This window comes from Mycteria americana, chromosome 6 (assembly GCF_035582795.1).
Source record: "Mycteria americana isolate JAX WOST 10 ecotype Jacksonville Zoo and Gardens chromosome 6, USCA_MyAme_1.0, whole genome shotgun sequence".
NCBI classification, from domain to species: Eukaryota; Metazoa; Chordata; class Aves; order Ciconiiformes; family Ciconiidae; genus Mycteria; species Mycteria americana.
In genome coordinates this window covers 21013236-21037373 of record NC_134370.1, presented here as the reverse complement: position 1 = coordinate 21037373, position 24138 = coordinate 21013236, and the positions used below count along the sequence as shown (strand labels likewise).

The 24138-nt window shown below is 43.6% G+C and overlaps 1 long non-coding RNA gene across 1 annotated transcript in view; it reads left to right on the top strand.

Moving 5' to 3' along the window:
• The first annotated feature begins 17584 nt into the window (after positions 1-17584).
• Positions 17585-24138, top strand: part of LOC142410920 (uncharacterized) — a 30438-nt gene continuing 23884 nt past the window's right edge. The window contains exon 1 of the long non-coding RNA XR_012776059.1: positions 17585-17780. This is a non-coding gene — a long non-coding RNA (uncharacterized LOC142410920). The remainder of the gene's footprint in view (positions 17781-24138) is intronic.

The following is a 24138-nucleotide window of genomic DNA, read 5'->3' as shown; positions in this document are numbered from 1 at the left end:
AATGTGATTGTGGGCTGCGGAATTGAGTGTCATGTATATGATTTGTAATTTGTGGATGGAGCCTCCTGGAAAAATTTCTTCTTATTTAACTTCAGTTAAGTCTGGCAAGACCCTTTTGCTTCAATAAGAAGACCAGACCACAGAGGGAATTGGTGAAATAATCGTGGGCAATCCCTACCACTCATTGTTGCATGTTAACAACACATTGCTACATGCATCGCTAATCTTTGGGTGGCGGGCTGGAGAGAGGCCTGGAAAAAACAATCAGGGATTTCAATTAAGAGGCACTTAGCATGGGGAAAATAATAGGGCTTCAGCTTATGTAATATTATACAGCAATTTTGTTTGAGTCAAGGCTGATAGATGTTTTATGACTTAGGATCTATAATTCTTTAGCGTTTCCAGGCAATTAGCAGCTCTACTGTAAATCATAGCAGAATTGCTCAGAGAATCCTAGCAGTTAGTTGCAAGAGAAGACACCCTCCAGGCTGTAGCAGCAGCAGCGATGTACAGAGCGGCAACATCTCGCTCCCCTGCAGCTGCCTCCTGCACAGCGTTACCATTAGCTCTTTGCTGGAAGATACAGGACAAGGAGGGTGTCCCTGGCACTTCTTTGAGCCACCAGTTGCCCTTCCTGGTGGCACGTTCAAGGCTTGGTCTGCTAGTGCTTGCTCTTCTTCCAACTCAAGCACTGCTGAGCTTTCTGCTGGGAGACCCTGGCCTCTGATCAAAGCTGAAGAGCTTGAGGGTGTTGAGTCACAGGCACCCATGGGTGCGGCTGGAACGGGTGGTGAAATTGCTGTTCTCAGCTGTTTGTCTCATGCCTGTCTTGGAGGTTGTTTCCAACACATCTGGAAAAGCCTTTAAGACATCAGGCAGTAAACTGTAGCAGTTCAGGAACAGTTTCACGAGCAGTTAAGCCACCCATGCTGCAGAGGCAGCAACCTCTGAGAGAACAAGGGGGTGGAAAGCTGGGAAAGGGTAACCCAATCAGCCACCCCAACCTGTCTGCTGCTGCTTGTGAGCGAGGTTTCCCCGCTCTCACCACAAGTGTCAGGGATGGTGGGGGATATAAAGACACCTCACTATACTTTCTGCACGCTTAACCTCAGCTGGCAAAACATCTAGGGGCCATGGGTACATAGAAGAGCATCCTCTAAGGGTTGGTTGGTTGGGATGAAGGTGGTTAGAAATCCACAGCATATGTTTTGCATTGTGAACCATTAGGTCAAGGCGCTGGCTGGGTTTTTTGGAGATAAAAGCAGGTTTTTACTTAGTGTTGAGGACATCTACAATAGCTCTATATTGGCATAAACTGCAGATGACCAGACTCTTCCCTCTTCCTTCCAATCCCCTGCCCAACTGTAGAGTTCAGTGACTAAACCACAGGAATCTCACTAGACAAATCTTGGAGACCAAAGTCTGGGAAAGGCAAAGAACCTGGAGCATAAGTCTTTAAAAGCTGATTGAATCTACAAAAGTGTTTGTTTGTAGACAGATTTGGCATGGATCTGTTGTATGCCAAATCACCCTGGAATCTGCCCCCCTGAGTTGCCTCTCTGCAAGTGGGTGTGGAGATGAGTGAAGATGGAAGGTTCATGAGAAACTGCATAATGAGATGGACATATGTAATCACATGACAAGTCTTTCCTTCTGCCTCCTGAAGGTACAACAGGAAAACCATGACTCTGAATTGTCTCTTGCCTATTAATACAAAAGTGCCATTCTTTCCTGTTGCAGTTCAGCTTTACAGGTGTCTGACCTGGGGCAATCTTTGTTCAAATTGCCAGGATATAGATTTCACATGAGAATGTAGCTATAAAAAAGTATTGACTTAAAGGCACTGGTGAAAGTGAATTAAAATGGCATTCTTACACAAACACAACAGAACAGCCCCGTGGTACTTTTCAGTCTTGTCCTCTGTTTGCTTAGGATAATAGGAATATTATGGAGAGCAGATTGTCTCCCCATCATCATGTTGTGTCTGCATTTCTGTTGTAAACCCCATTTGACCTTCCCTCTCTGAGGCTGTAGTTTCATGAGAGCTGGATTAAGTTGCCCTGGCTTCATGCCACTCTTTTCTGCCCCCAACGTGTCTTCCTTCTCCCTTTCCTTTGTACCAGCACAGCTCTTTGGATGTCCCTGTGGAGGACTGGAGGGGGGAACTGATCAGGATTAAACATTATATAGTTTTTCCTGGGCTAAAAACCTCTTCTCTACTTTCACCAAAGCTTTCCTCTATCCAAGTTCAACATCTTGGATAGACTCTGTGCAAAAATTGGATGTTTTCTCTCAAGGGAAATCCTCATATATCACTGTTACTTTTCATTCCAAATTGGGAGAAAGAGACCAAATAACTAATTTGTTTCCCACGGAAAGTACTGTTAGGAAAAATGTGGCATTAAAATTGTCAAAGTGGATGAGGGGTGCAGGCTGCGAAGCATTCAGGTGTGCTGCACCCCACTTTGCGAAACAGCCGGCAGGCGCCAGGGCCAAAGGCAAAGGAGCATTAAACTGACTTGAAGCAGGATGCTTCTGCTCGGCTGGCCAAGACAAAATGTTTTGATTTCAGCTTAAGGAGCCCAAAATGGAATAGTCAGCTCTCAGTTAACTGCGGGTGGATTATCTGTGTTGAAAAAGAACGTTTTTTTAACATTGTATCATACGAACAGCTGGATCTGGAAATGAAGTTTGTGGCTTTTACTTGGCCACAGAGAAGCCTTGCTGCCATGAAATACATTGGTGTGCTTAATTGCAAAATTGTTCAATCTGTCTTCTGATAACCTACAATTGTAGTGCTTTTTGCAGCGCTGCTAAGTATCACAGTATCTGTTTACTCTTTTTTAAAGCCCCACCTATGGGAATGGGGTGACTGAGAGAATTTCAGGTCCTCTTAAAATACATAAATAAGCCGTGATAATACATAAATAGAATTCAAGTGGAACTCCAAAACAGGAACTTAAACATTTGTGTCAGAAGGAAGATGAATATTTAATTGTTTATAAATGTCCTAGTTTTTGGAGGGTGGAGCAGAAGGGATATCTCAGTCTGATTTTGATCATCAGGGATGTCAGTAATAATTCATGATCCAAGGAGGACAATGTGACTTATCACTAGCTGAATAAAGGTTCACATACACACAGAAGTTAGCGTGTGATAGTACAGCAGTGCACACCAGCTCCACTGCAGGGACTGCGTGTGTGTCTTTAGTCCTAAAGTGGAAAATGTGATATCATTACAGTTATCCTGGCCCCCAGAGAAAGAGGATATTGAGCTAAAATTAACAGATTCGTAGTTCATGGCCAGAAGGGACCATTATGATAATCGATCTGACCTCATGCATAACAAAGGTCACAGAAACTCACCCAGAAATTCCTTCAACCACAGTATAAATTGTACCTTTTTTTTTTTTTAAGATATGCACTCTTTCAATAAAGACTTCATGTGATGAAGAATTTACCATGTTTAGTTTTTCCTACTTGGCTATCCCTCTGGTAAAGTCTGCAAACTCTTAACAGAAGAATTAAGTTTATTTATATGTTGCTTTTGATTTTCTTTAAAATGGAAATTTCAGATAGAAATATTTAGCACTGGTTTTCATTTTTATTTATGGGACATAAAATATTTTTGTCTAGCACTGGAAATATATATGATTGCATCATGCTTGCATCAAGCAAACATTTTTGCTGTGGTTGATGGTGGAGCCATAGCAGATTTACAGTGGCCAAGTTTGATGTTAAAATAAAAGTGTAATAAGCGTATGCTTATGAAGTCCCTGGTGGCTAATATGGCCACAGAGAGTGAATTTCTGAGCCAGTTCATGGGAACCTTGTAATGAAATTGGCTGGAAGAGGAAAGTGAAACAGAGAAAGAAATCACCCTTTCTGGGGAAGTCAGGTTCACATGCCAAGGGTAAACCGGTACTACCAATGGGCTCAAGTACGTTGTAAAATAAGTGAACGGACTGTCGCAAAAGTGTAAGAAATCACTAATTTTAACAAATTAGTGAAACAAAGTGTAGCAGCTTACAAATAGAAATATGTAACCCTGATTTTGTGTGTATTTATCTGCCTATTTCGTACCTAGCACATGAGGTCAAATGTGCATCTACTGCATCAGAGGGGAATCTCATCAGTAATCTTTATCTTGACAACAGTCTCTGGGCTTTGAAGATTTTTTCACCAACCCCCCCCCCAAACCCAAAAACCCAATTACAAACCAAAACCGCAAAGCTAAGTGTGAAAAGACGTTGTATGTTGAAATGACAGGACAGCATCACTGCAGCTGGACTGACATCTGGGACCTGTGGGAAGCGGTCAGGCAGCTGCAGCATCATTCTGGCTGCACCCACTCGAGTCCTGGCTTTTCTGTGGACTCGTAGTGTGACCTTGGGCACGATGCCCAGTCACTCCATGTCTGGGTGCTGCTTGGGTGGCAGCGCACCTTCTGATCCATACGCTGAGCCCTGGTTTAGGTGCTCGAGCTAGCTTGAAGCAGCGTGGCTCCGGAAGGAGTAGCAGACCTGCCAGGGCAGCTCAGAGCTCAGCGTGCCCTGGGAGCGCAGCGGTAACCTGCAGGGAGCAGCGTTTGGCCGGGGTTACATTGCTGGTCGCTCCCGAGCTGACCAAAGCAGGCTCAGGTCTGTCTTTGTTGTGCTGCAGACACAGAGGAGACTGCAATGTGCCCATTGGGTTGTTTTGAGTGCTCAGACAGCAAAATTTCATGGGGCAGGGGTAATCTTTACGAGATGCTTGTGCAGTGCCTAGCACAATGGAGCTCCCATCTCAGCTGGGGCTATAGACACAAGCCTAATCTGAATAATAACAGCTTGGACTATGAATTCATTGGTGTCTGTGAATCAGTGCTGAGCAGAGATGGTATCACCTTCCTGATGACTTGCCTCCTCTCCTGAGGCCGAGAGGGCAGCAAGGGCTCGTCCCAGTGAAGTCTCATTTCTGACCACAGGACGTCAGCTGCGCCATCTCCCATTCCCTGCAAAATAGCATAGGGGCTGGAAAATAACCCAGCGTTAAACAGCATCACAATGCTGGAAGCCTTTTCCTGCTCCCAATTTTATGACCTTAATTAACACAAGCCAATCCATAAATCAGATCAACACCAGGAGATAACAATGAATCATGCGGAAGGCAGCTTTAATAGGAGCCTAATCCCCCGAAGAAGGGGACAGTACTGGCATTTTAAGTGCACGTGTGAGGTTGAAAGGGAACAGATGTCCAACTGGGGCTGCTGCCGGCAAGGGTAAGTCTGCAGGGCTGTTGGATTTCCAGAGAGAAACCTGTTTTGACATCTTAATGGCAAGAGTGTCTGGCAGCGGCCGATGGAGTGGTGATAAATACTGCCTCCCTCCCTGGGTGATTGCCGGGCAAGATGGGGATGCTTTCAGGTTCAGTGTGTCTGGCAGAGCGCCGTCACCACCTCGCTGGGGTGCTGAGTGGGTCAGGGCGAGAGGGAAGGAAAGCTGTAGGAGTGACTGTCTGGAGAGCATGAGAAACTAAAGGGGAAATGTAGACGGAAAGGAAGAATTTCAGGCTTTCCCACCACGGCTTCAACTGGTAACTTAGCAGCAGCCCAGCGCAGAGTGCGCACAGAGGAGCAAACAGAGACTGCCTTCTTTTAGCAGTCAGGGATACAGCAGGAATGGCAGGGATACAGCCGTGGACCGACAGCAGGAGTGGCAAGCCGTGGGACTGGCTGGCCCTTAATGACAAGCTCCCTGTGTGTGGGGTGGCTGGTCGTCCTGCAGGGCCTTCTACGGCTATTCCAGCTGGGAGAGGCAGCAGCCTATATTTGGGATATCAGGGCTGCTTTCAGTTTCCTGCTCCCTAACTTGGGTATCTGCTGGTTAAGTATGGTTCTGCTTTGAAAAGTGAGGCGGTGAAAATGTGCCTTGGTTACTGCTGCACAGAAAGCCCACGTCTCATGCACCCCCTTTTACTGGGAAGGAACTATGTTCCTTTCCAGCCACCTGCCCCGCGAATCCAGCTGGAATCTGAGAGTCAAGCTGGCTGACGTCTTGCACAAAGAGATTACCAGCAAAAAGGAGCACAGACAGATTATACTCACTTGCCCCAGTTTTCTGAGGTGGGTTTTCCTTGTTGTTCCTGACTGAAACTTAATAGACAAATCTCATGCCGGCACATGAGCAGGAACAGACTGCAGGTTGTCTGCTCTTGGGCGAGCTAACTCACTAGCGCAGTTATTTTACCTGTTTGGTTCTGTGGGGCTAAGTGAAACAGTAAAGTGGAAATGTATTCTGGAGTGAACTGCTGCAGCTCTGGTTTTCCCAAGAGGCAGATCAGATTTTGCAGAGAATCATCACCCTTCTAATGAAGGGTAATTGATGGGCGTGAAGAGGGACCTCAGAGTGCAAACTCCTCCAGTTCTGGGACTGTAAGACCCTTCTGTGTGATCCTTCACACAGATGCCTCTGTCTGGCTGAAGCAGATGCCATGAGGAGGCTTCTCCCTTGTAATCAGCGTCTTGGTGCTCTGTTCAGCAGATTTGGAGGGTGTCCAGCTCCTGCTTTTCCTGAGCCATAGTCAATGACAGGCTATAACTGGAGCAATGGGAAGGAACCTTTATTACAGCTGGGGGCTATTCCCATATTCTATCAGGGTTTTCCCAGTATTCTGCGTATCTCCGCCATTCAGCGTATTTCCCACCCATAGCTATGCTACTCTTGGGGGAAGGAGGGGTGGAAAAGAGAGAGGATTTGGTATGGCGTACCGTGACAGCAGTGAGCTATGACATCCTTGGGTCTTCATGAGGGGCTGCTGTGACCTCACTCTGTGAAGCATTTGTGACTTCATTACAGAACCAATCTCACTGATAGCTGAAGGATGAATATCGCTTAGGGCTGGAGCAGCAAGTGGGTCTTTTGATGCTAAGCAATTGTTGTGAGTAGTAAAAAGATACAGTGGGAAAAAAAGGAAACCTTTTAATTTCCATCAAAATTCAGATCTAACCACAACAAAGTTGCTCTTGAGTTAGCTTGCTGATGTTAAAACCTTTTCACCTTTTTTTTTGAAGGGTAGGTAATTTTAAATGAAAATTTCCATTTTGAAAACAAACTCTGACCTAAATACAATTTTAAAAAAGTCAATGTGAAATGTTTCATCATTTTCCAAGTGAGATGTTTCATTTTAAAAAATATCATTAGAATATTTAAAAAAATTCTTCTCGTTTTTGGGGGTTCAACCTATTTGACCTAATTTTGCCAGTAGCTGTAAAGCTCCTTTGAGGACATGATCTCGTCTAGAATAAGAGGAGGACACGTGGTGTAGAGCTTATCACTGGGGTCTCTGTAACCTCAATAATATGGAGCAGAACATGTAAATGTGTATAGACTTGATGTGGATGTATACTTTGGATTGCCAGTTTGTTGCTTTGTGAGGCTTCAGGGAGATACAAATACAATAAGGAAGCTAAACACTCATCCTTCATGAAAACCTCGATGAGACTTTCAGCCACTGGTTCCCTCGTGAAGACCTCACTGTGTTGTCTCTAGTGAATATTTGGCATCATAAAGCATTACACAGTCTGCCTGCCAAAATAGCTAATAGCCAGATCATCAGAAGACAGAGCCATGCAGCTGTCCCTGCATGCATCTCTTGTAGGATCGAAGGTGGCTGGCCCCAGCCACCCTGGGAATCATGGAAGCCAGGAGCGCAAGGCACCAAGTGCCTCTGGTTGAAACTCCACCCTGTAGGTCTGTGTTTCAACCCGCAGCAGTATTTGCACTGCTAAGGTTCTGACCCCAACGAAAGTCCATTTAGACAACCTCCTAACTATTGCCCTGGGGCACTAGGTATCTCACAGAGGGATATTGCTGCAGGAGTGGGTGAGCAGAGGTCTCTTATTTTTCTTTTTACTCTCGTTCCTGTGGTTTGTCTCCAAGGATTGTATGTTTCCACCCTAAAACAGCCTTCAAGTACACATTATTTAGGAAGAGGGTAAAGGACCTATTTTAGTTTATAGCACATAACTTCTGTTTCTCCCCAGAGTCTCATAAACAAATTTCTCATTGAGTTACTCCCAAAATAGATCCTGCTCTCTCAGCTACCCAAAAGCAATCTCTGCATTTGTTTCTTCTCCTCAGATTGTGGGTTTTCTTTCAGTTCAGCCCCAGGGGTAGCAGGAAAGCTCATGGAGTACTTGCAATGCCCTGCCAACCAAAACTGGATTTATTATAGATCAAATTAAGAGTTGCCTGAATGACTTGAAAGTTCAGGGACAGGAACTGTATGAACACTTGGCAAAGGCACACAGGAGGGTCTCCTTGTCTGCAGATCTGATCGGGCAGGGAGTAACAGAGTTTTATAAATAACAACTGTAAGAATTAGTGTGGAATGGAAAGGCCTAAGTGGGGAACGTTTATATCTGGGGTTGGTTTGAGGTGATACATTCATGATGCTTGAAAGCTGGTATAGGGTATCTTTCCAGGCTTCCCCCACCCACAGCTGGTAGCTTTAGTTAGCAAGGCTTACACATACTGCAATATGTGTTTGGGGTTTTTTTTGCCAACTTCAGCCCTATAAATGGCCTAAAATCTAAGGCACTGAGGGTCTGTAATTGCGAGAGACCAGCATCTCCAGAAAAGTCCTGTCAGAGCTGCCCAGCTATCAATAATCTGACTAGAGTCTGGAGGTATCTGTGCCCTCTGACTCCCTGGAGACCCTTGATACTTGCTCCAGATATGACACTTTGCTTTCAAGTGGCTTAATTAAGAATAATTCCTGGCCTACCTTAAAGCTCCATCAGTGCCTGATATAGCTAGATGGGAGATTCACCATTTGGAGAGCTAATTTGTAATTTCCCCGTGCCTTTTTATAGCCTATGTTTTCATAGTTGATACTTTCAAGTTCATCCAGCTCAGGTAGGGTGATGGTCAGGCAGTACTCAAGCAGGAGGTGAGTCCACCCTCACTTTGTGCCAGTCGAGCACCGCAAAGGGATGGAGCAGACAACGAGGACAGAGTCAAGCATTTTATGATGGCTAGACATCTTCCCAGCAGACCTTGCTGAAAGGACGTATCAGGGACATGTCCTGGGACTGTAGAGGGAGCAGGGTATGTGTGGCTAAAATTCAGAGCACTCCACAAGTCTCCAGGTAGAGGATGGTGCACTGGAGGCTCCATCAATGGGGTCGGGAGAGTGGGAGTGGGATGGCACCTTCCCTTCGGACACCGTGGAAAAGGCCATGGCAGGGTCCCTGCCCTGTGATCAGAGGAGCTGAATGGGCTGGAAGCCACCAAGAAGGTGCAGAGCTTAAGGCCCTCCAAGAACATGTTTCTTCATGTTATTTCAGCCTTGCAACTTTGCAGTGTAAAACATGGTCCAAGCAGAAATGTGCAGTCAATATTCTTACATTAATTTGAATTTGGGTAGGGGGGACTGCTGATTGAAGCTCTCCATAAAAACAATGGGTAGGGTTGGGTAGCAGATGTTGTGCTCACATTGTTTATTTAGACAGTCTTGCTTATGAAGCATTACATAAATGCAGCGCTGGCCAGGTCTCCATGGTGTGCTGCAGGAGGCAAAGTGGTAGCCTGGCTCAGTGCCTGGTGCTGCAGGGAACCGAGCGGGGATGTGCAGCACACAGAGGCATCAGGGGCTGTGGGCCATGCACGTGGCTCCATCCCGCTGTGCCAGCAGCACCGGGGCAGACAGGGTGGTGCACGGGGCAGGCACAGACCCTGCTTTCAGCAGGGGAGGCGATGGCAGGAAGTGTGCAAACCCATGGTGGGACACGGGGACAAAAATCTGCCTGTCTGCTACCTGCGGAGGAGGCAAGGGCATGGTAAGACAGATGCAGCTAGTAAAAGTGGCACCTTTCACATTGGGTTTCCCTGCAGAGTCCAGATTATTGGAGCAGTTTGCATGGCAAAGGCCCTACTGCTGCAGACTGAGCACTCACCACCTCTCCTCTCCAGCCTCTGCAGCCGAATTGCACCCACCCAAGTGGCTGAGCTCGACTCTGGGGCTAGCAGAGTTGACTGTCATCTGTGTGCCAGAAATGCTGCCTACACGACTGGCTGGGAGGGGAGCCGGACACCCCAGCTGCTTGTGCCTAGACCTCTGTTGGTGCAGTTCAAAGCCAAGGCAGGTTTTTGTCAGAGCAAGAGCTATGAATTCATAGCACGCAATAAGTAAGAAGTAACTATGCAGTTGCCATTTCACAACCAAAATATTGTACATGGTGGAAATGGTCCTCCAGCTTTGTTGATCTCTGAGAGCCAGAATGGGGCAGGCTTGCATGGGTGCTATGCTCTGCAAAATGCATTTGGGACTGCAGGAATGCTTCTCTGAGTTTTACTACCCTCTGCTCCAATGCTTCCTTTCCTGCCCAGCCAGATCTCCCACTGACTTCAGAAGAGGACCCTCCAACCATTCATATTAAATCATTTCCCTTATCAACAAGAATAATTCATTGCTGTATTAGGAGGAAAAATGTAAACAGCAGATAAATCTGCCACTCTAAAATGTTTCTAGGATAACAGAGCAAACATTAATTTAGTCCCTGGGCCAATTTTTTTCTAGAAAAAAGAAAAAAAAGGGAATGCTTTATTTACAAAAGAGGCCTTTGATGTATAGCATACATTTATTACAAGTGTATTTTTTCCAACGGCAATGGGATTTTCAACAGCAGTAGGATATGTTTTAATAATTAAAGGGATTTAGCTTTTCTACACAGACGGCCAGCTTCTGTTCTCACTTACAGACTACAAATCACACATAGCTTCAGTGATGTTGCTGCTGTTAGCTTGGTGCAAAACCAAGGTTTGTGAGACTTGCAGCAAGCCCTTTGTGGTTTTGATTTGTGGCCATTTCTGGTTGCTTTCCAGTGTTAACTCTAGCAGAAATCTTGCAGTGCCAAGGGGGAGCCAAGCTTGTTGTGGTTTCTAGGCCACTGTGCAAAGTACAGATGCTGGGATAAGCAACCAAGCTGAACCTCTGGTTTTCCCTAAGGGATCTAATCTGTGGAAGAGAATCAAGCTCAGAATCTGAGTCTGGCATTTCTCTCTGGCCACCCCATAGCATGGGAAACTCAGACGCAAGTTTTGGTTCACCCTGTTTAGAGTGGGTGTTTGTGAGGCACAGATCTTGGGGCAGGTGCCCTCCAAAACTGGGTAATATTTGGATCTGGGGGTTTGATTCAGGTCCCTCTCAGGCATGAATGTGAATGCTCAGTTCAGCTGGATGTCATCGCTACTTTATCTTCCCTCTGTGGAGACACCCTTTGCTCTTCTAACTTTTCCTGACTCCTTTCAAACACCAGACAGAGATCTTCCTTGTCTTTGCCTCCTGAGTTCACCATTAGCAGCCCCAAAAAGATGATATCCCATCCCACATCAGCTCTGGGAAGAATCTAGCTGAAGGCAGCTGTTCATGGCATTGCTCTGTGCATCTGGATTCATGGCTTAAAACTGATCTTTTGTTTATTTGTCATTATCACAGCGTACCAAAATGGTTCTCAGCCAAGAATCAGGTCCTCATTTTGCTTGTCATGGGAGGGCCACAGTGCATTATAAGTCCCAGGAAAGGGACTACTGAAGGGAAAGTGGAGTGGCAGAAAGGATTTATTTAGTGCTACCACCATGAACCTGTCTTTCTTCAAAATCTGACTGGTTACTTGGCTGATTCCCTCTGCTTCCTTGTAGGGATGCAAAGAGGCAGGTGGAGAGGGCCCTCTCACCCTTTGGGAACCAACATACTTCTGCTTGCCCAAAGGCCTTTGTGAAGTGGCAAGTCTGCTGTGCTTGTTAAATAGGTGGGAAACTGAGACACAGGGGCCTTTGTTCAGGAGAGAGCTTACCTATGTGCCCAAATCGAGGCTGAAGCAATTTAAACCCTGATTCTTTGGTCATATACAGAGCTGAGCTCACACCAACATCATCTAGGTGCCAACGTGTTCTTTAAGGGCTGCTGGTGGCTTTTATTCAAATAGATAGAAAATAGAAATTGTTCATAAGTTCTGTCAAATAGTTTGTCCCATCTCCTCTTTCTGCTAGTAACCAGTATGAAATGTTGTGAAAAAAAGTCATAAGAAATCATAGAAGAATTCTTGGTGAACAATAATGGAAAAAAATTACGAGAGGATGCACCATTATTCTAATTTCTGTTAAATGGTGCTTGGCTAATTCCCCTAAGTACAGCCAGGCTTATATCTCTTCTGCATTTTGAAGTGATTTTCAACTAGACCGCTGTGGTTGTTCCCATTATTTATATGTATGTGTAGTTGGCTCCTGACGATCCTGTGGAAATGAGTTCCAGAGGATAACGATGTGTTTGGTAATGAGACTTATGCCACAGGGAAGAAATCAAATCAGGTCAGCAGCACGTCCATCCAGGGTATTCCTAACATTTAGCTTCCTTCATAAATAAGTCTTAACATAGGTAATAACCCCAGATTGGTGTGGCAGACTCCAGAGTTCAGGAATTTGCATTCCTGAGAGAGTTACCTGGCAGGTCACCTATGAAAGGAGATGGATTATAAATGGGACATTTTAGAAAATACTGTCTGCAAACGAGCAATTTAACAGTCCTCCTCCTCCCTGTACCCCTCAGAGGAAAAAAAAAAGAGAGAGAAATCAGATATTTTCCTTAGGTGTTTCCTGCATATTTCTCCCAACTAGGAGACAATTATAATGTGGCTTCTTGTGCCAAAGGGCAACCCAAGAAGGACAAAGGCTGGTGTGTGAAGCTGTTTCAGGCTGCAGTGGAGTGTCTTCCTTTCCAGCCCTGTCATACAGGAAGGCTTGAGGGCTTGCAAATATCAGAGCAGAGAGGGGAGGAAGGTAATGAATGGTGGCATGACCTTCTGCAGGAGCCAAATTAAGCAAGGTTTACAATCCCTGTCTTGGCTGAGGAATGACTTTTTTCCACCAGAGAAAAAAGATACTGATCTGTCCATTCAATCAGAGGTATGGACAGCAGCTATTTTTAAGCGCGTTGATCTGATTTCATGTTCTTCCTATCTTCTGCTTCGAGTCCAGTCTCCAACATGGCTAGAAACTGAAATCTTTAGGCTAAGCCTTTTGTGTAGCCCGTGGATATAGGTGGATTAATTCAGGGATCCCAGGCAGAACTTCTCAGCCCTGCTACTGACTCGTAGGTAGGAAAGAACACCTCCCTTAAACGTTCAGGGCCGGTTTTGCACTGCTAGAGCACTGCCATGACTTTCTTTGGGTAACATTTGGTCTTAGGCTGGGCAGTTATTCCTCATGAAGACTGGCATTTTTTTCTACACTGGGAATTTGGCACTTAACCTAAACTCTGGCTGTTGTCATGTGAACCACTCCATGTATATCTTTATGTCTTGTGCCTCTGACTTTTTATAACTGCAGAGAAAGTATCCAGAGTCTCTTTCCCACCCCAATCATAACAGAAGAGTGACTTCGTGGTGATTCCCGGCCCTTTCTCTGTTCAGCAGGAGGATCCTGTGTGTTTGATCCGCCTCTGATCTCCTGCGGGAGAGACCAAAACATTCAGAGCACACCAGCCCCAGCGGGAAGGCTGCTCTCCCTAGCCGGGGCAGCGGTGGAGCGCGTGTGAAGCTGTAAATAACACAGGCTGGAGCTGCCATGGGTCTCGCAGGCACAGTGGCCGTTGTCATGCCTATCGTGAAATTGCCCTCATTCTTTTGTGCTGAGCAGAATATGATGTGAGCCAACACAAATGGCTCTCACATATTTTCATTGGTGTAAATGAGGCATTCAAGTATGAAACAAGGCAGTTGCAAGCTGATCAGCTTGAGAGCTGAGGCAGAAAGCTTTGGATAAAGGTAATAGCTTTGGACAAAGTAATGCATGCCTCACTGATGAGCTCTAGAAAGGCTCGCGCTGATTTGTGAAACAGATCTTCAAAACAACTTCTGTAGGCAGAGCTGGTTAGAAAACCTTTTAAATGAAAGTAAAAGCTTTTTGTCAAAAATGAAGATTTTTCACCAGAGTGAAATAGGGTGTAATTGCAGGTTTTGTTTCTCTTGAACAGCTTTTTTTGAAATAATTTCATTTCCATGTGGAAGTGTTATTTCTACTCAGAAAGTAATGCTTGCACATAGTTCCACTGCTCTGTTCCAACTGGCAAAGTTAGAATAAGAAAAAAAAAATTAGCCAGTTTTCAACTGACAAAAGCTTAAGGGGGTCAGAGGATGGGGAACAAAGCGAGTCTTTGTTTCCTCACCCTCCCCCCTGCCCGTGCCCAATTTTTTCTAATTTTCCTATAGGGAAGCCATTACTTCTTGATGGGGAAATCTGAAATGAAGTTTTCTTAGAAATTATCTTTTTCCTGGAGAACAGAATTTTGTTCATAGGATCTCAGAGGTTCAGATTCAGATTCTAGACCCCATCTCCTCTTTGTATAAGTTCCACTCCAGACCTGACTAAGGTGCCTTTTCGCACTGAAATTCTTCCATTCAGTTGACTCAAAAGTGATCAGCAAGCATTTCAGTCAAACAGATGCTGTGTTACCTGCTTCAAGGGATCAAAATGTGTAAAGACAGGTTTTTCATCTTAACAAAATGGGAAGAGGAAAAGTTAGGTATTTCTAAAGAATGGGAAAGTGCTCTGGATAATACAGTGGTGATATAAGCAGGCAGGGGGTTCAGAGACACCATCTCTCATGAAGTCTGTTCAGCTCTGCCCTGCAGGCAGAGTTGTGCCTTTGTGGGGCTGCCCCTGAACTAATGGTTATGTAAACTGTTGGCAGGATTTATTGGTTTGTGTGGATGCTGCATGAGCTTCTGGATGCGAGTGATCTGTCTACCCAATCCACTGCTATGAGACCTGCCTGATGATACCTTATTATTCTGCCAAATTCAAGATTCTTCTCAATGACCTTTCCTTCTGCTAGTACACCCTGCTCATGTACAGTGCTCCGGCCTTCTCCACATATATTTTATATTATACATGCTGGTGCTTCGTTTAGATTGGCCTTCCCCCATTACTCTGGCTACTTAATAGCACGGTGAACTTCAGGCTGCTGGTTCATCTAACACACAGCTGAGCTGATGAATCATGTAGAGCTAGTAAAAACAGTGTGTCTCTTTCCTACCATGGAAACTTTTGTTTTCTTTTTAGAAATCTGTCTCAAACTCCGAAAACTCAAAATACATTTGTTTCTGAAAGTTGAACATTTTTTGACAGAAAATAGCTCTCCTCCCCCAGGCACTACCAATTACTATCTGCCTCCCTCATACCTGCCTCTTTCTACCAACTTCTCCAACCAAGACATTTTGGAAAACATTTTAAATATGTTAAATTACACACTTTTGAAGAAAACATAGTAAAAGATGAGACATTTTCTAAAAGTGTTTTTTTAATTGCAAATTTCCAAAGAAAAAGGTTTGATGGAAATAAACCACAGTAACAAGTGTCATGCTGTACGTGTTTACAGCTCTTGTACGTAAGTAAGTGTCAGAAAGAAAGTGAGACTAGTTTTGTGGACTAGGACGCAGAATGCTTGAACTAAAGATCACTCTGTGTCTTAGTGTTGCAAAACTCATAAATCTGGACTGGAATTTTAGCCTCTGTCTACTCCAGTCCCAGCAGGAACCAAAACATTAAAGCACTTGGAGAAATCTTATGTATAAATTCAGTAGGAAATGGTGGGTCTGAGATTTCTCTATACTTAGAAGTTTTTGATCACGGACTAAAATGGCCCATGAACCACTTTTGACTGTACTATACAATTGCCCCCAGCACAGGTTCATCTTAACTCTTGCTTATGTCTTAGTGTGACTGTTGTGGTTTCTGAAAGGAGCTTCCCCTCCTCAGTAGAAAGGTGATACAACACTATCAGGAGATGACACAAAGGCAGCTTCGTGTTATATATGTGTACACTGTGATTCTGAAATTACATTCAAGCTCTTTTCCCCCTCAGGGCAAAATCATAAGATGTGTAATAAAATATTGCTGTGAATATGTGTCTGCCTGAATTCATAGCTCTCACTGTGACATGTGAAATGGCTAATTAGAACTTCATGATATCAAGATCAACATAACTCACATCCTCTGGCTAACTCTGTAGAATATTTAAGTATTTTATAATTCTCCCTGTATTGCTTCCTCTGCTTCCCTGCTGCTTGTAGGCTCTGTGGACAATCATTGCCAAAGGATGAGCCAGCATTTGCATCCAGCCAGAGTCCCAGGATTGTTCATCCTGCCTATTACCTTCAGATGCTCTTGAATTCCACAGTGACCCCAGCCAGCCCTCTAGCTGCCAGTGAAAAGAGCCACCTCCCCCATTTGGAGCCATGTTCTTCTATTTGAAGATATAAACAGGAGCAAAAATGCTGGATTTCCTTTTCCCCCAAAGCTGCCTGTGACCTCCGCTGTATTTGATCACGGTTCACATTCTTATCTGGGAGCATAGTGCAGTTCCAGGTTAATGCAGGTGGATACTGGCTACGTGCCCATAAATAGTTATGCTTCATGGCTTTATTAATATAACTGGTTTTACTTTGTTTCTCCTATCTGTCTCAGGGCCTGACTGGAGGAGAGGACAAGAAATGTAGGATCTGTAATACACATGTCCAAGGAAGAGTTTTAATTCTTTCTTTTTGGTATTTTGGTGCAAACCTTTATTGCATTTGGATTTAATTAAAAAATCTCCCCTTCCTCCCCTATTTTAATAGTGAAAATAACTTTGGAGAAGGCTTTCATTATCCTTGTGCTCTAGGAGCTGCGGAGCATTTTGGTTAAACTTTCAAGTGCTTTTGGGCAAGTAACTGAGCCTGGAAGATTTCAATCATTAAAATTAATGTTTCAGAAACCATAGTATCTTTTTACTGGGAGTTTACACCTGGAAGCTTATATAGTCTTATCACCAGATTTTGCTTGCATGCATTTAGAGGATACAAGCGGATTTTTCATCTGCATTTAGAGCCTTGTTCTGATACATCATAGTTTACTCTCCATTAATAGGTTTACACTGGATAATACATCTGGGGCAACACTCTTGACAGCTCACCAAGAGGTCCTGTGAGGCATGGGTTCAAACTCAGCCAAGCTAATTAATTCACTGTGAGGTAATATGGTCTTATTAGCTCAGGCTACAGACAGTAAATTGGGAAATAAATTTTGGCTACATTCAGCAGGGTAGTGCAACGTTCTGATCTAGATTCCTTCAGGTTAATTTTCTCATAGATCTGTTTATCCCCAGCCAATGCAGTTGAGGATCTACTGTGGCGCACATTCATCGGAGCAGGTCTCCTAATTTACAACTTTCTATATCATTTTGCTAGCTGTTTTTGCTCTGTGCTTGGTGTGAGCTATTGGCATGTGGGACTCCAAATGTATATGCAGGGGAAGGGATGCAAGCAGACAGCCAGAGGCAGTCGAAGGCCATATGCCATTATATGCACTGTCTTGGTTTAACCATGCTCTGGGTTGATTCTGTAAAAGTGAGTCATATATTTACATGGTAGGAAGTGAGCCCAAGTCTGAACAAAGCTAGAGGAACTGTGTTTGGAATGACAGAGGTAGCTGAAAGGAGCCACTGAAAATAGATGTTACAACGTTGTAGACTCCCTGTTTAATTTTGCCCCTCAGGAGTCTGGTAAGCTGCCTAGAATTAGCAGCCCCATCTATGATGGAAATGAGATCTGCATTCAGGAGTCCCTCCATCCCAGTCATCATTTTGACCTCATCAGAGAGACAAGTGTGGTCCTGAGGACAAAGAAAAATTACTTTATAAGCACCAGAGATTGGAATGTACCCCTGAATTGCTCGTGCTGCACAACTCTAGGAGTCCAAAGAGGTAAAACGTATTGTGTGTCTCTGTTAGCGTTCTTTAGGAGTTGTTTCATTTCGTGCTGGGGGAATCCAGTGACATGCTGTAGACAGGAGGAAAATGACATTTATTAGCACTCAAAGCTGGTTTTTATATGGCTGAAAATGTTTTGGCTCCACTGGAATTTAAACTTGTCTGACTGCTTGAAAAATGTTCAGGTTTAATATAACTGATTCAAACTTGCAGTCAAAGTTCTGTGTAAAATCCTCTTGTGGGATAAGGATCTTGGTTTACAGCATCTGAAGAATGATTCTAGACACCCTCCAGCTCTGAAGACGATGTAAATGTGCCAGTTTCTGCAGAGATCAAATTGCTGCAAGTCTCGAAATTGCAAATCCATGTCAAATTTGATAAATAAGTATTATCCACCAAGGAGTTCTGCTGGGAATTATTAGCCAGAGTCTTGCCTTAGTGATATTTCTTTCATGAGCTGAAGAACATTTCATTTTATGCAAAGGCAAAGTACAGCAGTGACGAAGTGAACAAATAGGAAATAGAAAGGAAAACAGAGGAACTAGGCATGGGATCTTTCATAAAATGTTTATCTTGGTTTACATAGTTTCATCTCATAGATTGGAGGTTTTAAGGCCAGAAGGAATCACTGTGACCACCTAATCTGACTTCTTGCAGGGCACAGCTCTCAAAGCTCACTCTGTGAGTTCAGCCCAATCCCAGAACTTCTTGTTTGGGCTGAAGCTATCCAGACTTGACTCCATTTTTTTTTTTTATCTCCTGTGCTGCATTCTACCCCTCTAATAAGTCCCTTTTAAAAGCTAAAGCTCCTAAGGCCAGACAGTGTTTTGTTTCCATCAGCATAAATCAGAGCAGGCTCAGTGGAACCAATAGTTATTTCATATTTTCATTTGGGGAAATTCTGATCTCATGCTATCCTCAGTTAAGAGTAGAAAGAACGGAATTAAACTCTGAATTGCCCTGTTATGTGACCACATCTCCCTCTTATGCCTGATCTCAGTGATTACAATCCAAATGACAGTGAAAAGAATTTTCCTTCTCCTCAAAAAATGCTTTGAGCTGTGGTGCTGATGGGTGTGGTCATCGCTGTGTCACTTACATGTGCTTATTCTGTGCCCAATTGTGCCGATAAATTGCCTTTGGTTCCGATCAGGAATGGTTAAACTTAAGATCAAATGATGTTGCATCTTTGTGGAAACTGAACAGCCATTGTGTAGTGGGAAACTGAACAGAAGGCACCTTGCATGGAAAAGCATTCATCCATAAAAATGTTATTTTTGCTTTAGAGAACAAGTAAAGCCAGGGCAGAGGGGGGATCAGGATTCATTGGCTACTGAAGAAAATGTTTTCTTTTTTGGTCAGAGCAATCTATTTTTTAACTGACAACACTCAGAGAAAGGAGTGCAACGCAGGGTGAAGCAAACAGCCATCTGCAGTCCACCAGGGGAGGAACAGCTCATTACCACAGGCAAAGCTAGAGTTCAGGCTTGCTTATTTTTGGCTTTAGGTTCCTCAGTTGTGGGAAACAGTTTTTTCATTCTTGTACTTTTAATAAAATCTGCACATTGTTATTTGCTTCACTCTGATGAGGGTCTGGATTGATGTTGTGATGTGATGTTTGCCAAATTTGTAATGTTCTTTTTAATATATTTATTCTTCTTTCTACGAGGGCAAAGGATCTTATTTTGAAACCCCAAAGACTTCCCCAGCATATGGGGGATGAATAAATACTCAAAATGTCTACAACTGCTGTTATTGCTACAGCTGCCAGGTTTAGAAATGAACAAAGTATGTGTGTGCGCGTGCGCATGCGTGTACGTGTGAGAGGCAGAGAGAGAAATACAGTGTGGGCACTCTTGGGGTCAGGAGAGATCTCTAATAAGAAACACATTTTACAGACAGCAAGAGAATTATTTTTACCGTGTGCCTTTACAAGTCCTCAGGCAGTGAATTTTGTTGCTTGGGTATTTTTAAGGCTAATTATTTATAACTTGCAGGGCTTGAACCTGCAGATCTTAATTTGGCAAAACTCCTGTTCACTTCAAGGGGTGCTCTGCATGGTGTAGCCGGTGGAGGGGAGGGAGGGACGGGTGATGGGCACATGCTGGTTGTGAAGGGTTGTAGAAGACCCTGCTGACTTCAACGAGAACTGAGTTTCTGTCTCCAGTGGCAGATTTTACATGAGTATGGAAGCTGTGGGCATGACCAGCCCTGGGGTAGGGTGGCCAAAAAGAAAAGAGTGGTTTTGAGGAGGATTTCTTTGCCACCATTCCCATACAACTTGCCTGATTTTAAAGTCCATTTTTGGCATGGCACTTTAAAGCAAACTTTTATGGGATATGCCACACAAATTTTACGGTGCTGCCACACAAACCACACTGGGTTTGAGTGTTTTAGTCTTTAGATCTTAACACTGTGATCCTGAATGGTGTCCTCTTACACAAAAAGAGAGAGGAGGAGCAACGTCTGTTACATTTCCATCCAATACCAGCTATTTTTCATTGAGAAACAGCATTCAATCAGCTCTTTTGATTAAGGAGATTTAAGAGCCACAGCACAACAAGAGGAGGACTGGGAGCACCACTGACTACAAGCTTTCTGAGTCAGTAACTATTTTTTTGTACTGTATTGAGCACGCTTGGCATGACTGGATCCTCTCCAAGCTGGATGCTTATAGGCAATTCTAAGGATGAGGACGTTGGTTGTACCAATCACTTCACAGGGGTTTTGTTTTGCTAAATACTCTTTGATGATCTGAGAGCAGCTGGGTGCTTTCAGCTTTCAAGGAGCTTTTAATAGGACAATTTTCACTGGCATGGGCTTGTGCAAACCACCTGCAAATGAGTATATTGCTCTCCATGAATAATCGGCATATGTGGAATTTGTATCCACCAGTAAAAAAACTCAGGTTACTTCTCTGCCCAGTCACAGCTAATCAAGCCAGGTTGTTTCTCTTCAGTCATTAACATTTGAAATGATGCCCATTCAATCAAGCTGGGGAAACAGATTTGAGCCCACTTAATTATTTCATCAGTCCCAATCATTTGCCAGCTTCAGTTATAAAGCACTGATACATACATGATTTTCAGGAAGAGGAAGAGCTCAGTTATTTTAAGAGTGGGTCCAGCTCATTGCTTTATTGTTTGGAAGAGCAGGCAGATAAGGAGTGTGCTACTTGGTTGGAGGGAAAATGTTCACAGAGAGGTATATGGTGCTTAAGGAACAGTAATGTTAATAAGGTAAGTTATTGCAAGGGAAGCATGGCCTTTTCTAAACATAATTTCTGCCAGAGCATAAATAATGGAGAAGAAAAAATAAGAGGATTGCCTAATGAAATGATTCTTTTATAATTTTTATTCTTTTATCAAGTTTATTTTTTTATTTTTATTCTCTTATCAAATTATTCTTTTATCATTTTTATTGATAGGGCATGACCATTATGTCTATGAGTGTAGCAGGCAGTCTTGAATCATATTTGAGTGCAGCAGACCTGTTTTTGCATTCAGCAGATAGAGATGAGAAGACTCACTTATGCTATGAGAAGTGGAGAGGCTACATCCTATCTAGAGCCCAAGGAGCTTACTGCTATAGGACTTGTAGGGAGCTGGGTAGTCAGGGAAGCCCAATGATTCTTCCTTTTTTCTAGGAGAAATGCAGGAAATGCCAATGAATGGTCCCTCTCCCTTGGAATAAGTTGCCAGAGGTTTCATGGCATTCTGGATTGGATAATATAGACTTTAGCTACTTCTCACATTCAATGTTTGAGTTTCCCAGATTGCTTTTTTTCCTTTTAAATTTTATTTTATATATATATGTTCAAACCCATTGAGTCTTCCAGCTCCCTTTGTTTTGTCTGTCAGAGGTTTGAGGTCTGGAGGTGACCTCTTCTCTCTCCCACAGGACAGAGGCTGAAAGGGAGGCTGATTCTCAGGACCAAAGATACTAGGTTTGCAGAGGATACAGCCAGTTAGAAAGGCAGCCCATCAAGTAAGTGGTCTCTCTTTGTGGGCTGTTGGATACCCAGGGCAGCTTGCTTTCTCTACTCAAGTTGCCAGGGATAACAGGATGCTCCCATGACACAGGGTCAGGTTCCCACTGCCTGCATCCATGTTGCTATTGACCTAAGAGAGCTCTCTTGAAGGTTGACGTTTCCTATGGAGTTGTGGGTCTCACTGCAGACTTCTTCTCTCATATGGAGGCTGTAGTCTTGAAAGAAGATCTTTCTGTCTGGGGTGGTGGCTAGAGATATCTTCTGTTCCTAGGCTTCCAAGAGCTGCTGAAAAGCTGATGGGACAAGGAGTCCCAGACCCTGTGGAAAGGGCTCTTAGATCTAAAGGTAGAAAACACTCCTAATGATGTTTTTCTGCAGTGGCTGAGGCTCATCCTGTCTTACACATTAGATCCTAGATGTCCTAAGCATTTCAGAGCCCTTCTGGGAAAGAAACTGAGACACATGTGAGCCTTGAATCCCTGTAGGAGTCTGCCAGAATGATACCTGAGCCCCTCTCCCAGTCCTCTTGCTCTGCTCTGAGCCAGGGTAGACAATGCAAGGGAAATCTTGAGTGGATGTCCCTGGATGCTGCTGGTTCTCTGCCAGTCTAATTTTGTTATTTTTATGCCTACCTGAAATGTAATCCCAGTAAATGTACCTACTTTTTGAATTTCAAGCTGATGTAAATATTGTAATCCATTAGCAACAGAAAGCAGAGTACAAGGCAGGATCAAACATTCGTCCAAATGTGTGAAAAAGCCCTTCTGTAGTGATTTTCTTTCTTCTGAACATCAGGTATAGGATGTCAAGTTAGTCTTTGTATTAGCAATGTTGCCTCTGCACATTCTGTTTTTCAGAGGCTTAATATTCTAAATTGAAAACTTTGAATGAGGAAACAGGTTATGGCACTTTCATGTAGTATTCTCTTCCCATTTTGATTGTTACTGTTTTGAATCAAGGTGAAAATCCTCCTTCACCAGTGGCAAGTTTTGTATTCAGTTACATTTGTAACCTCCTTCATATACTAAAGAACTAGTTGAAAATCACATTATGTAGTTTTACATGTGGGAAATGAAGGTACCTGTCTTGGATCCCAGGCTGATTAATAAACCACTGCAGCATCCTGCTCCTCTAACACTGTTCATCCTAAACAATTTGTGCTCTTACTTCAAAGTTGAATGAACAACAGCTTTCTTTTCTTCAGTTCCTAAGGAAAGCTGTGCAGATTCATGGTGAAAGGGTTTCTGTTGTAAATGATTTCTTTGGTTTTGAGCCACATATCCAAGGTCCGAGGGTTAAGCGTACTCAAAATCAAGTGCTTTGAGGCCAAAAGAGAGAATTTCTTGTAGCTCTGACCTGGAGCTATAAACCAATCCAGTTTTACTCTGCTCTGGTTTGGGGGAGGGGAGTGTCACTTGAAAATGCCCACAAACTTTGAGGAACTTGATATAAATCATGAATCTATAGTACAGCTGCAATGACAGTTCATGAGGAGTATTTCCTGCTGCTGTATTTCTAAGCTAGTCTACCCATAGCAGGAAACAATACTGAAACAGTATTGTTTAGAAAGTGCTACCCCTTCTCCCCTCTTTTTAAAATATAAATTCACTTTCTGTAAAGAGGATGACATGAACTTGTAGACAAAGATGGCCTTAGAAACAGGTGACTGGTTGGACTGGAGCAGTCTAGTAGAAGAGCCAACATCCAAAAGAAGACAGGTGATGTTTCACCTTAAAGGATGGTGGTGTTTCACTTCGGGCTTTGTAGCAGAGATTTACCACCACATCTTGAATCCCTTAGGATTCAGCCGCAAGTGACTTTTAACAGAGTGTCTCTTCTGTACTCTATTATAGTACAACAAACCCATTGTCTGCTGTACATACAGAGAGAGAGTGCATGTCCTTATTTGCAAGTGAAACTTCTTGAGACAACAGCCAGTCTAGTGCAAAGGATGTTAGACCTGTGCTCCAAGCCTCCAAGGTCAATTTTCTGCCCTGAACAGTCTGTGAAGCTTTGACTGTGACATTTTTCTTTCTCTGTGTCCCAGTTTGCACTTGTCATCTCAGCAGGACAGGTTATGAATAATAACATTACAGAATTTCATATGCTACAACAGTGGAGTCGTAGAAGTAATTAGAATGGGTTATCTCTTAAATAGATTTTTTCTTTTAGTGTGCCATTTATGGTTGGCTAATCTGGAAAGGTATCTCAGTTGTGAAGAAGGCTGTAGTTAGTACGTATGAGCTGAGTCACGCATATTTGGGCTCTTTTACCATGACTTGGATGTGCAGCTCCTGAGCCCTCTGCTAATGTCATATTCATCAATCATACCAAAACTACATAGGGTTTTTTCCCATGAAA